The sequence below is a fragment of the Canis lupus genome, chromosome 14 (genome assembly GCF_003254725.2).
Source record: "Canis lupus dingo isolate Sandy chromosome 14, ASM325472v2, whole genome shotgun sequence".
NCBI lineage: Eukaryota > Metazoa > Chordata > Mammalia > Carnivora > Canidae > Canis > Canis lupus.
Genome location: NC_064256.1, coordinates 5627576 through 5640103, shown reverse-complemented (window position 1 = coordinate 5640103; position 12528 = coordinate 5627576). Strand labels below are relative to the sequence as shown.

The 12528-nt window shown below is 39.0% G+C and overlaps 1 protein-coding gene and 1 long non-coding RNA gene across 6 annotated transcripts in view; one reads left to right on the top strand and one right to left on the bottom strand.

Moving 5' to 3' along the window:
* Nucleotides 1–12528, top strand: part of MKLN1 (muskelin 1) — a 326298-nt gene that overhangs the window by 48791 nt on the left and 264979 nt on the right. The gene's annotated exons all lie outside the window — the stretch shown is intronic.
* Nucleotides 1681–12464, bottom strand: LOC112675113 (uncharacterized). Of its 3 annotated transcripts, none has more exons than XR_003145755.3 (6): nt 12277–12464; nt 11780–11892; nt 10775–10972; nt 9685–9907; nt 7489–7765; nt 1681–1813 (listed from the first exon to the last, which is right to left on the bottom strand). It is a non-coding gene; the product is annotated as an uncharacterized LOC112675113 (long non-coding RNA). The 3 variants fall into 3 exon arrangements; XR_003145754.3 differs by having other exon boundaries at nt 12185–12307; XR_007401963.1 differs by lacking the exon at nt 1681–1813 and adding an exon at nt 6721–6902 and having other exon boundaries at nt 12185–12307.

Here is a 12528-nt window from a genome sequence, read left to right as displayed (position 1 = left end):
GGGTAAAACATTTTTATAGCTCTAATATTTTATTACATTTAATTTTATTAAAAATATATAAACATTGGGATGCCTGGGTGGCTCAGCAATTTAGCACCTGCTTTCAGCTCAGGGCGTGATCCTGGAGACCCAGGATCGAGTCCCATGTCGGGCTCCCTGCAGGGAGCCTGCTTCTCCCTCTGCCTGTGTCTCTGCCTCTCTCTCTGTGTCTCTCATGAATAAGTAAATAAATCTTTATTTATATATATAAGTATATTATTATTATTTTATAAGTACATATAAGTAAGTATAAGTAATATAATACTTTTATAAGTATTATATATATACATATATATAAACATTGAACATTTAAAATTTATAACATAGCCTATGTGTGTATTTATAATTTACTTATGTGAAATAATATGTTTCTTTGAAAGAGAGGGAGAGAGGAGAATCTTGAGCAATCTTGAGCTCCAAGCCAGGACAGAGCCCCAATGCCGGGCTCAATTTCATGACCTGAGCTGAAACTGAGATGCTTAACTGACTGAGCCACCCAGGCACCCCCTGATATGAAATAATTATTAAAATGTAACAATCAGTAGTATCCTCAGAGTCCTATATTTTCATATATTAAAGTGCTTGCTCATGGAAATACTATCTTTTATGTTAAAATATTTTAAGTACATCAGTAGTCTGCTTTTGTGATATTAAGAAATGTTTTATTTTGTGGGTTTTTTAAAAAGACTTATATTAAGTTACATTTTTTTAAGATTTAAAAAATTTTTTTATTTATTTATGATAGTCACAGAGAGAGAGAGAGAGAGAGAGAGAGGCAGAGACATAGGCAGAGGGAGAAGCAGGCTCCATGCTCTGGGAGCCCGACGTGGGACTCGATCCCGGGTCTCCAGGATCGCGCCCTGGGCCAAAGGCAGGCGCTAAACCGCTGCGTCACCCAGGGATACCCCAAGTTACATTTTTAAATTATATTACAATACAGCTTTTTCTTTTTTCTAACCAACAGCTAAATTTAGAGGCTCCGTCTTATGTCACAGATGACCCTTGTTGGTACAAAAAAGTTTATATGTTGGGGGCCTATGGAGACTTCTTGGCCTTCAAACCTTATTTACAAAGTTTTTGTCAATTGTTTTTTAATGTCCCTCATATTAGCTTGCCAGCAATAAGCAAAAATAAGGCTGGGACCGTGTCAAAAAATTCACTGGCCCACAGTCATCCTTTTTTTCAGCAGAGTTTACTCAATAGTGTTTCCCATTCAGCTACTGTGCCAGCCAGCGGAAACAGCTAGTTGTTGTCTGAAACGAAGAATAATTGGAAACATGGTTCCTGTTTCTTTTCCTGCAAGTAACAATTCATCCATTTAACATTCTTTCGGTGCTCTTGAATTCTGTGCGAGACAGCGTTGTGTTCACTGTTCAGTTGAGGCCAATCTGAGAAATGTTAACCTTCTATTCCTGCCGCTGACCCTCCCACTGGGAAGTAGTGACGACCATCTGATGGCCTGGCGCCTCCACTTAGTCAGTGACATGCGGCGCCAGCAGCTTTGTGTAGGTAAATGGACATCATGCTGGAAAATGCCAGGCGGGGAGAGATAATAATAATTATAAAAGATAAAATTTCTAGCTATTATGATCCCAACTCTATAGATAAAGAAACAAAACCCAGAGAAGGTTAAGTAACTTGCCCAAGGTCACTCTGCCAGCAAACTGTAGAACAGAGCGTCTAGTTCCAGCACCTTTCTTCTGTACCCTGTACCACAAGAGCTTCCATCCTTTATGGCCAAGTACATTGTTGGTTTTGTAAATAATCCATATACCTATAAAAAGATTGCAGATCTCTTTTATGTAAAGTATAAAGTTTATACCATCTACGAATCACACACATAAATTCATATGTTCATGCATGTGTAATTAGCTTATATTATTATAGTCTTCTATATTCTTTTTTAAATTATTTTTTAAAGATTTAATTTATTTATTTGACAGAGAGGTAGCAAAAGAGCAAAAGCAGGGGGAGCAGCAGAGCAAGAGAGAGAAGCAGGATTCCCCCCCCCCCCCCCATGAGCAGGGAACCTAATGCAGGGCTCTATCCCAGGACCCTGGGATCATGATCTGAGCTGAAGGCAGATGTTTAATCGACTGAGCCACCCAGGCGCCCCTAAAGTTTCCTACATTCTTCCTTATTTTTTATTTCGTATTCTACCAAATTCTGAAAGAGGTGAATTAAAAGCTACTACTACAGTTGTCATTTCATCAAATTCTACATGTCTTTCTAGTGGGTTTTTTTTCCTTTTAAAACTCTCTAAAAAAACAAAAACAAAAACTCTCTAGTGGTTTTGACTTTTAAAATTTTTGTGCTATATTTTTTAGTGCATATCTGACAACTACTATGTTTTCTTCATATTTATATTTGCATCACAGGAAATTGAGCTGGCTGTGTATAAAATGATATCAAGACAATAGTGGCTTGGATAAATAGAAATGTATTTTTCTCAAATATAAAACATATCAGGTGGTAAAAACTGAGGGCTGGAATAGTGGCTCCATGGTCATCTGGAATGCAAGCTCCACTTGTCTTCCTGCTCTGCTACGTTTTGTGATAGTTATGAAAGAGGAAAAAAGAAAGCAGAAAGGAGTAGCTTCCTGCTTAATTAGATATCAGTGGGCCAACCCACTGACTTCTGCTTGCCACTTCTTGTCTACCCCTAATTGTACAAGAGGATGGGAAAATTAATTTGGTTTTATCTGTACACATTGCTGTACCAAATTAAATTGAGGTTTTGTTAGCAAGGGTGAAGAGGGATGGGCATGGACGGCATAGGCATCTAGCAATCTCTGCCAGTGTGCCCTGCATCATTCCAAACTCATGTTCCTATTCAACGTTTTTGGTCTTGAATTTAATATTAATATTATCACTCCTGGTTTTGGATTTGCCTGACATATATCTACTCGATCATTTATTTTCAGACTTTCTTTGTCACTTTATTTGAAGTGAATCTCTTGTACATGGCTTATTTTTGTTTTTCAACCCAGTCTGAAAGTCTGTCTTTTGAAAGGGAAATTCGACTCATGCAAGTTTTTACAGTAATGGATATATTTATTTTTATTCTTTTTCTTTTTATTACTTATAATGCTCCATTGTTTTTTCCTTTCTTCCCCCTTGCCTTAGTTTTCCTGACTTGATCATATTTTAAAAGTTTTTTCCCTTCCCTCTGTTAAGTTGAAAGTTTTCACCTGAAAGTGCTTAGTTCTCTTAAATACTTAAAACAATTTTTTTTTCTGACTGAATAACCATATCCCTGTATCTCAGATATTCATTGTGAATATACTGGAGAAGAAATGAATTTATTTCTTCAAAAGTAAAGTAAGATCATTGGCACCATGTAATAACTAAGGAAGTTTGTTTTCCTCACTCCAACATCACACGTAGATAGCAATGAATTCAAGCAGAGCTGGAAATGAGCCCTGTTTCAACTGAACGCCACTCCTGTGCGTAGCACTTTCCAGATTCCTTTCAGAGTCTAATTATTGAAGGAAAAAGGAAAGCTATTATCCAGGATTTTGAAAGTCCACAAGGGAATGAATTATGATAAGTATTCATCCTTACATTTCTCCAGTCTTTACTGAATGCAAAACAAGTTCTCGTGAGTGATAAAGCAAACAACAGTCAGGACTGCAATACACTCTGTGGCTTGCTATTCTCATTGCATTGGTTTTGATCTGGGTGTTATATTATATATTGGCAAATTGAATTTAAATAAAATATTTTATAAATAAATAAATAAAGTCTTAAATGGAAGGCTTGAGTTCTACAACGTTTGTTATTGTTCTATAAGGAACTTGCATATGAAATTTAGCTTTAGATTACGTGGTGAAATTATTAAGCCTTTTTTGATACTTTTACCATTTCATAAATATATTACCTCTAAAAGGTAAGGTTTTTTTCCTCTAGTCTGGCTTCAAATTGTACCTTCTGCTTCTTGCCACAGCACTATGCTTATTCCCAAGAGCAACCAAGGATCTTAAAATTCATCGAATGGTATGAGTGTTACCATCTCGGTGGGAATTTTACTGTTTTACCATGGAGAACAATGTAAAAGAAGAAACCAAAGTTTTGTTAAAGCTATATAACTTCTACCCAACTTCATCATTCTAACTTCCTTCTTTAAAAATTATTATTATTTTAGATTCCCTAGGGGTATGATTTGGCTACACCTTGGTATACATTTTGATGAAACTATACATTTGATTAGAACTATAATTCTATACAGCAAACTATCTGTACTCTGCAAACAATTGTACATATCTATCTAATAAATATTACATACAAGAAACTCTCAGCCTTGAAACATGTGGGTTATAATATTTGTCTTGAGGCTCTCTCTTTCTTTAGGACCAAGAATGGAATGACCCCTCATTCTGCCACTCGCTATTATATCATTGGGGCAAAGAGACAAAGACTCAGTTCTGTTATTAGAAGTGACTCTTTTCTCATTATCACTGTTTTTCTACAACATTTTAGTAAAAGGGAGCAAGGCACTATGTCATAGGTAGAGAATAATTAATAAATTAATTAATTTAAAATCTTCCACCTCCTTCTCTTCCTCTAGAATGGGCTATGTAAGAAGCTAGCCGCGCTTCAGCCTCAAGAGAAGAGAGAGAGATACGAGAATGAGAAAGAAAAGTGACAAAAACACAATTATTTTAGGAAACACATATAAATAAATATGTTATGCTATTTGAATGTTAAAATTTATCGGCACGTAGCATGTGTTTAATTTTACTGACTACTAATACTAATTAAAAATGAGGATTCACAAGATTGGCCATATATTGAAGTTGGATGACAGGTCCATAAGGATGGGTTCATTTTTACTCTTCTTCTACCTTTGGGTATGTTTGAAACTTTCCATAATAAGTTTTGAAAAGAAAAGAAATGAGTTTTTTGAAAACTGTTCTGGATCAATTAATTCTGAAAACCAGATTCCTCTTCTCATGCCCCATATAAAGGACATCATAAATATGTTCATTAATGGAGTTCACAGTTGGTTTGGCTGGATTCAGTATAGCAACAAAATGCTTCGACCCTGTGTATTCTTCCTGCAGTTGATACTCTGTGATCGAACTTGGAAAACAATAGGCTCATCCAGCTTTCAAGAGGAACTGAAAATACTGAAATCGAATATTTCAGTAATAGCTGACAATACTTCCCAGAAAGAAGCCATCAGTTCTGTAGTTACTTTTTCTTTCATGTTACATGAACGAAGAGTATTAGATGAGGAACGAGACATCTACATAAGCTAATCTCTAAAACATACAACTTTTTTTTTTTTTACAACTTTTTTTTAATCTCTTGGTAGCTTCATTTTTTTTTCTGAGTTAAGTGAGGGAAAAAAAAAAAAAACCTGTGACTAAATTTTATACCTTACAGAAGCATTTGAGGAATGACCATGTTTGAAAGAAGAGTTTTCTAATGGATTGGATAGAATTCTGTTACTACAGAGAGGCTGCCTTCTCTGCTAAGAACAAGTAGAAAATAATTGTAGAAGTAGAAACAAGTAGAAAATAATATTTATCGTCGAAAAGACGATAAATAAGTGAACTGTCCTAAAAGTCTGTTTCATAGTGTCATGCCTTTGTAAAATTTCTCATACAAGGTGCCACTTCTTCATTTTCTTCTTAGCTGGCCTGGGCTTAAGGCAGCGATCTGCCACTCTCACGTATTTAGTGTGTGCAAGAATATAGAAATATATATAATCCTTGCCTAAGGTACAGTCTGAGTGGGCATATGTGACACAAGAAAGGCTCTGGAACTCTGGTAAGTTACAAATGCATTGGTCTCCAGGAGGCCTGTGTGATAGATGTGACCATGGCATGCTTGGTGACTTTTTGTCTTGGTTTGCTTAGATTTCAACCAAACTTTAACTATAGGGTGTAATGCACTAGGGGACATTCTACATGGTATCAGGAAGATGTGGAGTGGCTTTGCCACTCAGATAAAATTAAATGCTGAGAAACAAAACCCCTAAAGAACTGGATATAGGGAAGAATGGAAGATGATATTCTATCATTACCAATCAATCAGATATTTACTAAATGCCTCTTTTGATATTTTTCACATTTTAGTAGCTAGCAAATCTTGGTTTACAAAATACTTTCACATACATTATCGTAGCTGATCCTTCCAATGAGTTGTTGAGGTAAGTGAGGCAATCTTAGGATGAAGAAATTTCATCTCAGAGATTTAAATGCTTCCTGAAGATCTGATACCAGCTAGATGGGGCAGGGGGCACAGAAATGACACAGGTCTCCAGACACTGCCCTGTGGTTATTCCCTGTTGACCGCCCAGTATTATGCTTCTCTATTCTGTGTTTGGTCCTGTGAGGGACTGAAAAGAAATAACACCCTGATCCTTGCCCTCACTGAGTTTATGATCTAGATGGGAAAACATAAGTTTTATAGAAGAAAGCAAGCAGAGAATTAAGCATTAAACTGTATGAAATGGGGATCCCTGGGTGGCGCAGCGGTTTGGCGCCTGCCTTTGGCCCGGGGCGTGATCCTGGAGACCCGGGATTGACTCCCACATCGGGCTCCCGGTGCATGGAGCCTGCTTCTCCCTCTGCCTGTGTCTCTGCCTCTCTCTCTCTCTCTCTGTGACTATCATGAATAAATAAATAAAATCTTTAAAAAAAATAAATAAACTGTATGAAATGGGCTATCAATACAATAACAGTTGGGTTGCTTTAATTGGAAAATAAGGTGAGATAAATTCTACCCAAGCACTGAAATATGCATTTTAGGTGCCCAAGAATACTGGTCAACGAAATGTTTCTCAAGTCTTCCAGCCAGGCAATACATGCTTTCCTGGAGGAGTCCCATGATTGATTCTTAACTGGGAGGAAAGCCTGTAGAGGAGAAAGGAGAAGACAATATCTTTTCATTTACTATCTTGTACTTGCAGGTACAATCTTGCACAGCTCTCCAGTGACACATGGTTGCTTGCGAGAGCCAATTTTTAAATTGTTGAATTCTTACTAGCCTCTGTTGAGCCTCCAACTGAAAACTAGAAGTTTGTGATAGCTAGTCCTGGCCCTGGCACATCTTTGTTAGATCCTCTAGGCCATCAGTGGAGGCTACGAAGCAAAGTGCCTCTTTGCCTCCTCCTATTCACCTAATTGCAAAGGGAGAAAAATGGAAGAGTCAAAAATTTTTAAGAAAACTGCCTGGAGGCAGAAGAATGGGCACATTTGTTCTACACTCAGAGGAACCATGGGCTTCAAAGGTCTGCGGGGACTCTGTGATCACTTTTATTTCCTGATGTTCCAATGCTCAAACCTAAAAATTTCCAAACCCATTTTTGTTTCAGAAGCAAAATTCTACTGGAAATATCTGTTCTTTCTTTTTCAGCAGAGCAAACCTGTCCTCAGAGACGGCTGCAGGCCAGTCACTGTCTCTCCCTGTCTGTGTCTCCCCCGCTGAGTAGCATATTACCTGGGTAACTCCATGGGGACTTCCAAAGCCATCAGTGAGTGACCAGTAGCAGTCCTTTAAAATAATGCACACGGTTATCCAGCCAGGCTTACCGGCATTATGGACATGTCTTTTTCAAAGTGCTAATTTGCTTAAGTATTGCGAATTATTCCTTTGGAGGAGGCCAGCATGGATAGATCTCCTAAACCATCCTGCTTGCCACAGGTGAAGAGTCAAAACAGCAGTCACATGGCAGAGCAGTGCTGGAGTCATTCCCCAAGCAGTGATGCATGCCCACCTGAGAGGAGGAGAGGGCATGGGAGAAATCAACTTCGAGTCGGAATACAACCGTAATGTGTGCACATGTGAGGGTATGCTTTGGGGGCACTATCAACATTTCCACCAACACTGAGCCCTTGAGAACAAATGTGAACACAATCTGCTTGACTCCTAAGCCCAAGCACATAACTGCTACCACTGGACCACCCATGCCTTCAAAGGTGCAGCCATTGCATTGTATTTTTCAGGAGTGGCATGGATTTATGCTGAGTCATTTAAGCTTTCATTTCACCAGTGGCTATGAAAATGGATTCTAGAACTAGCTCTGTCGCATACTAGCTATGTGACCTTACGGGCAAGTTAGTTAAAAAAAACTCTCTGTGCCTTCAAGTCCCCATGTTAGAGCATCACCCAGCACATAATATGCACTGTATATGTCTGCTATTTTCATTCATTTGGTCGTCTCATATTAACATAAAATCTCTGCTCTGGACACTGCTACATGTTGAGATATAAACACAAATATGATATGGTATGTGCCCTCAGTGGGCTTACACTCTATATTAGAGCCTTGGGTTTCATTTATCTTCTTTACCTAGCACAACAGAGGTACTCAATAAATGTTTTTGAATGTGTGATTGGATTGGGGAAATGGGCAAGGATACCAATCATTTCAGTTAAATGACTACTTCACAATGCCTGCCGCAAAGTAAGAGCCTGGCACCCTATAAGAATTATTAGCTATTTTAATTATTAATTTGGTGGAATAAATGCTGAGACTTTGTGTGTGGACTGAAGGGTGAGGGTGAGGAGGTGGAGGTGCACTCAGGGAAGTCTTCCAAGAGGCAGTATCACTGAGCTTCGTTTTGATCAGTGAGTGGGTGTTAGCCAGTAAGAGAGGAGGGCTAAGTGTGCTCTAGGCAGAAGGAACATTGTGTGCAGAACTAGAGAGCCGTGAAATAGCACAATACATTCAGGGAACTCCGAGTAGGCAAGTACGACCAGAGGCCCATCTTCTTTGTGACATACAGGGTGCGTTTGTTAAATGAGTATTTGAGATTAGAGGCTGGGAAATGAAACTAAACAAATGAGACATCGCTTGTGTCACCCTGGCCTTTAGCATTGACTAAATAACCAGTCACAGACTAAGTGGCTGGGGAATTTTGTGTTGTTCAGTGTAGTACTTGCCCTGGTACAAATGCTGTTCATCTCCATACAGCACTGCTCTGTAGTCAGCCCCTCTTGTCTTCTAATTGAGGAAGTAAATTGACTTAATTTATCTGTTTTTCAAAAATGATTGAGCTGAATTACAATAAAGTTGATGGGATCATAGTATAGATGAAGATGTTTTTGCATAGTAACATAGATTCTCTAGATCAAGGGTTAGCAAACTATGGCCTGAGGGCCAAATCCTATCCACTTGCTTGTTTTTGTAATTAAGTTTTTTTGGAACACAGCCATGCCCATTTGTTTACATGTAGTCTAGAGCCGATTTAGCACTATTTAACAGCAGCACTGTGACAGAAACTCTATGGCCTGCATGGCGTAAAATATTTACGAGCTGGCTCTTTACAGAAAACATTTGCCAATCTTGCTCTAGGGTCATCTCTTCGTATTTGATGTTAAGTAGAAATCACCTAATATGTAAGACAGAAGATTGAGTTGGTTTAGAACCAACATGGCAAACAATAGGTTATTAAATTTTTTAAATTCCCTGCCAAGAAGAGAGAGCATTACAAATATGTTAGCCATAAAGAGTTCAATAAATATGTATAAATGAATAAACACAGATTCTGTGATTAGCCTTCAGATTTGACTCTGAACTCCTGGCAACAGGAGGAGGAAATAAAAGAAAGGAATTGGTCACCCCTATCGGTTACCTATTGCTTCATAACAAACCACTTTGAAATGTAATGGTTTAAAACAACTACTATGTACCATTTCTTATGAGACCGTGAGTTGGTTGAGTGTTTTTACTAATCCAGGTTGGGGCCAGCTGATCTTGGTGGGCTTGCTCATGCTCTTGTGAGCTAACATTGTATGTTAGCCCTGGGATGGCTGGTCAGGGATGGCCTCAGCCAGGACGGTTCATCTCTACTCCACGTGATCGCTCATTCTCCAGCAGATTAGCTTGGGCTTAGGCAAGTAGCCATGGTGGGTTCTAAGAAAGTAGGTAGAAGAACACACTTGAGGCTTGGGCTTGGAACTGGTATACTGTTACTTCTGTTGCATTCTAGTGGCCAAAGCAAGTTACAGTCCAGCCTAAATTCAAGGAGCCAGGGAACAGACTCCAACCCTTAGTGTGAATTACTGAAAAGTCATGTTGCAAGGGGTAGAGAAACAGGAGGGAGAGAATTGGAGCCATGATTGAAGTCAATCAAACAGCATCTAGACCAGCATATACTCCAACCATATTTTTTTTTAAAGTCATCTCTGCAGTCTAAGGTGGAAAAGAATAGTCATTATACGTTTATTCAGCCCCACCCTCAGGTATGAATCATCAGTGTCTTCAACTAAGAGGACTGGTATCTTCTAGTTAGTGACAGATGCAGAGGAAGAGTGGAAAGAAGACTGTCAGAAATATGGTACATATCATATGAGACCCAGACCCATGTTATTATTTTTTTTATTTTAAGAAGATTTTATTTATTTATTTATTTATTTATTTATTTATTTATTTATTTATGAGAGACACAGAAAGAGTTAGAGGCAGAGACACAGACAGAGGGAGAAGCAGAAGAAGAGGGGGCAGCCCGGGTGGCGCAGTGGTTTGGCACCTGCCTTTGGCCCAGGGCGTGATCCTGGAGACCTGGGATTGAATCCCATGTCGGGCTGCCAGTGCATGGAGCCTGCTTCTCCCTCTGCCTATGTCTCTGCCTCTCTCTCTCTCTCTCTGTGACTATCATAAATAAATAAAAATTAAAAAAATAAAATCGGTCATTGTATTCAAAGATGGCATTGCTATCTATGGATATGGATCTGATCAAAACTACAGATAGGGAATAAATATTCTTTTTTAAGAACTCACCAGTCATATGTTGATAACTTTTTTTTTAATTGCTGGAATATCTTCATTACTACCAAACTTGCCTCAATAAATAATAAGTATAAATAGCAACAGTGGATGTCAGAAATCCTTAACTGTTCTTTTCCTGGTATCATGGGTTGTCAGTAAGAAGAGAGTAAACATAGGTAGCTCTTGCTCCTTATAGTCATGTAGAATCCCCTAAAAATCAAAACAAACAATTAAAGACAAAATCAAAATTGCCAAACCACCCAGACAAGCCCCACAACCTAGGTTTGAGAACATTCTTTCTGGTCTAGAGCCAGTCAGGGTGTTTAGCCTTGTTCTCAAGAAGCCAATGGCCTTGCATGTGATCTTCTGTTGACTTGCCATCATCAGACTTCTGTGGTAGCAGCAGTAGTGCATGGAGAGGAACATAGCAGGATTTAAGGAACTATTGGATGCCTGTTGATTCAGACATTGGGACCAGCTATGAATGGAAATGTATGTCAATTTAGATAGAGTGAAAAGGAACCAGAGTGCTATTACTGAAGAGGTGGAGAGGAGCCCTTCAGGATGCTTGCAAATGACTCGCTTTTGGGAGGGTTGAGGGGAGGTAGGGCTGTCTCAGGAAGAACAAATGAAGCTTCCAAAATTTGGGTTTGGGAAATCAGAAGTTAACCTTGGGCAGATCACATAAAGGTTAAGTGATATAACATATATAATATACCTGGCACAGTACTTAGGAAGGTAGACCTCAATAAACGTTGGTTTCTTTCCTCTCTTTGCATCTACAAACCCACCTTAGGGATTTCTTAAAAAACAAAAAACCTGCCAGCCAGTTGCCATTGGAAAGATGTCAAATATGATAAGCTGCTGATAGGTGGTAATGATCAACAAAATTCACACTCAGGTGGATGGAGCAGGGCATGTCACCTCTCCCGCCCCTCTCTTTATCACAGCTTGGAGGCAGCACAAAGACATTCCTTCCTTCCTGCAGAGGAAGTGTGTGTGTTCTCTCAGACCTACCTTGGCATTCCTTGATGTCTTGGAGAAGCAGATGACCCTGGCTGAGCAAGACAGTCAGCAGAACAGCAGCCCTTGATGCTGCAATTGGAAATTTCCATTCTTTGCTTGCAGCTCTGAAAAAAAAAAAAAAAATCTAAAGAGCCCAGTAGCTGGGAAATTTCCACGATGGAAAATTTTAACATATTCTTTAGCTCTAAACTATGCAGGTTTATGGAGACTATTTTTTTTTCTTTTGGTAATTTCCTTCTTTAACAATAATTTATGAACATGGTAACACTCCAGCTGTGGGAATAAAGAGGGCAAGATGACTTGCAGGAGAATGGGTATGGTTGGCTGGTTGTAGGCTGGGCTCTATACACATTTGACCACCCAAACCATTGAAATGCAGATCAGTACAAGACCCACTGGTTGGGAACATATCCAAAATAGAGATGGTTTGCTCTGGAGCACTGCAGAGAAATCTGTGTAGAGACTGAAAGTAGAAAATGGATAGATACAGCTTTGGAACAGGAGATGGTGAGTTGTATTGCTGCAAAAAGAATCTCAGGCGGATTCCTTAGACCATTGCTTCTTAAACATAAACATGCATATAAATCATCTGGGAATCTTGTTAAGATGCAGATTCTGATTGGTAGCTCTGGGGTGGGGCCTGAGACTCTGTTTCTAACTGGCTCCCAGGTGATGCTGAGGCTGCCCTTTTGAGGACCTGGCTGTGAGTAACCAGATGATAAACAACATAAACAAACCTC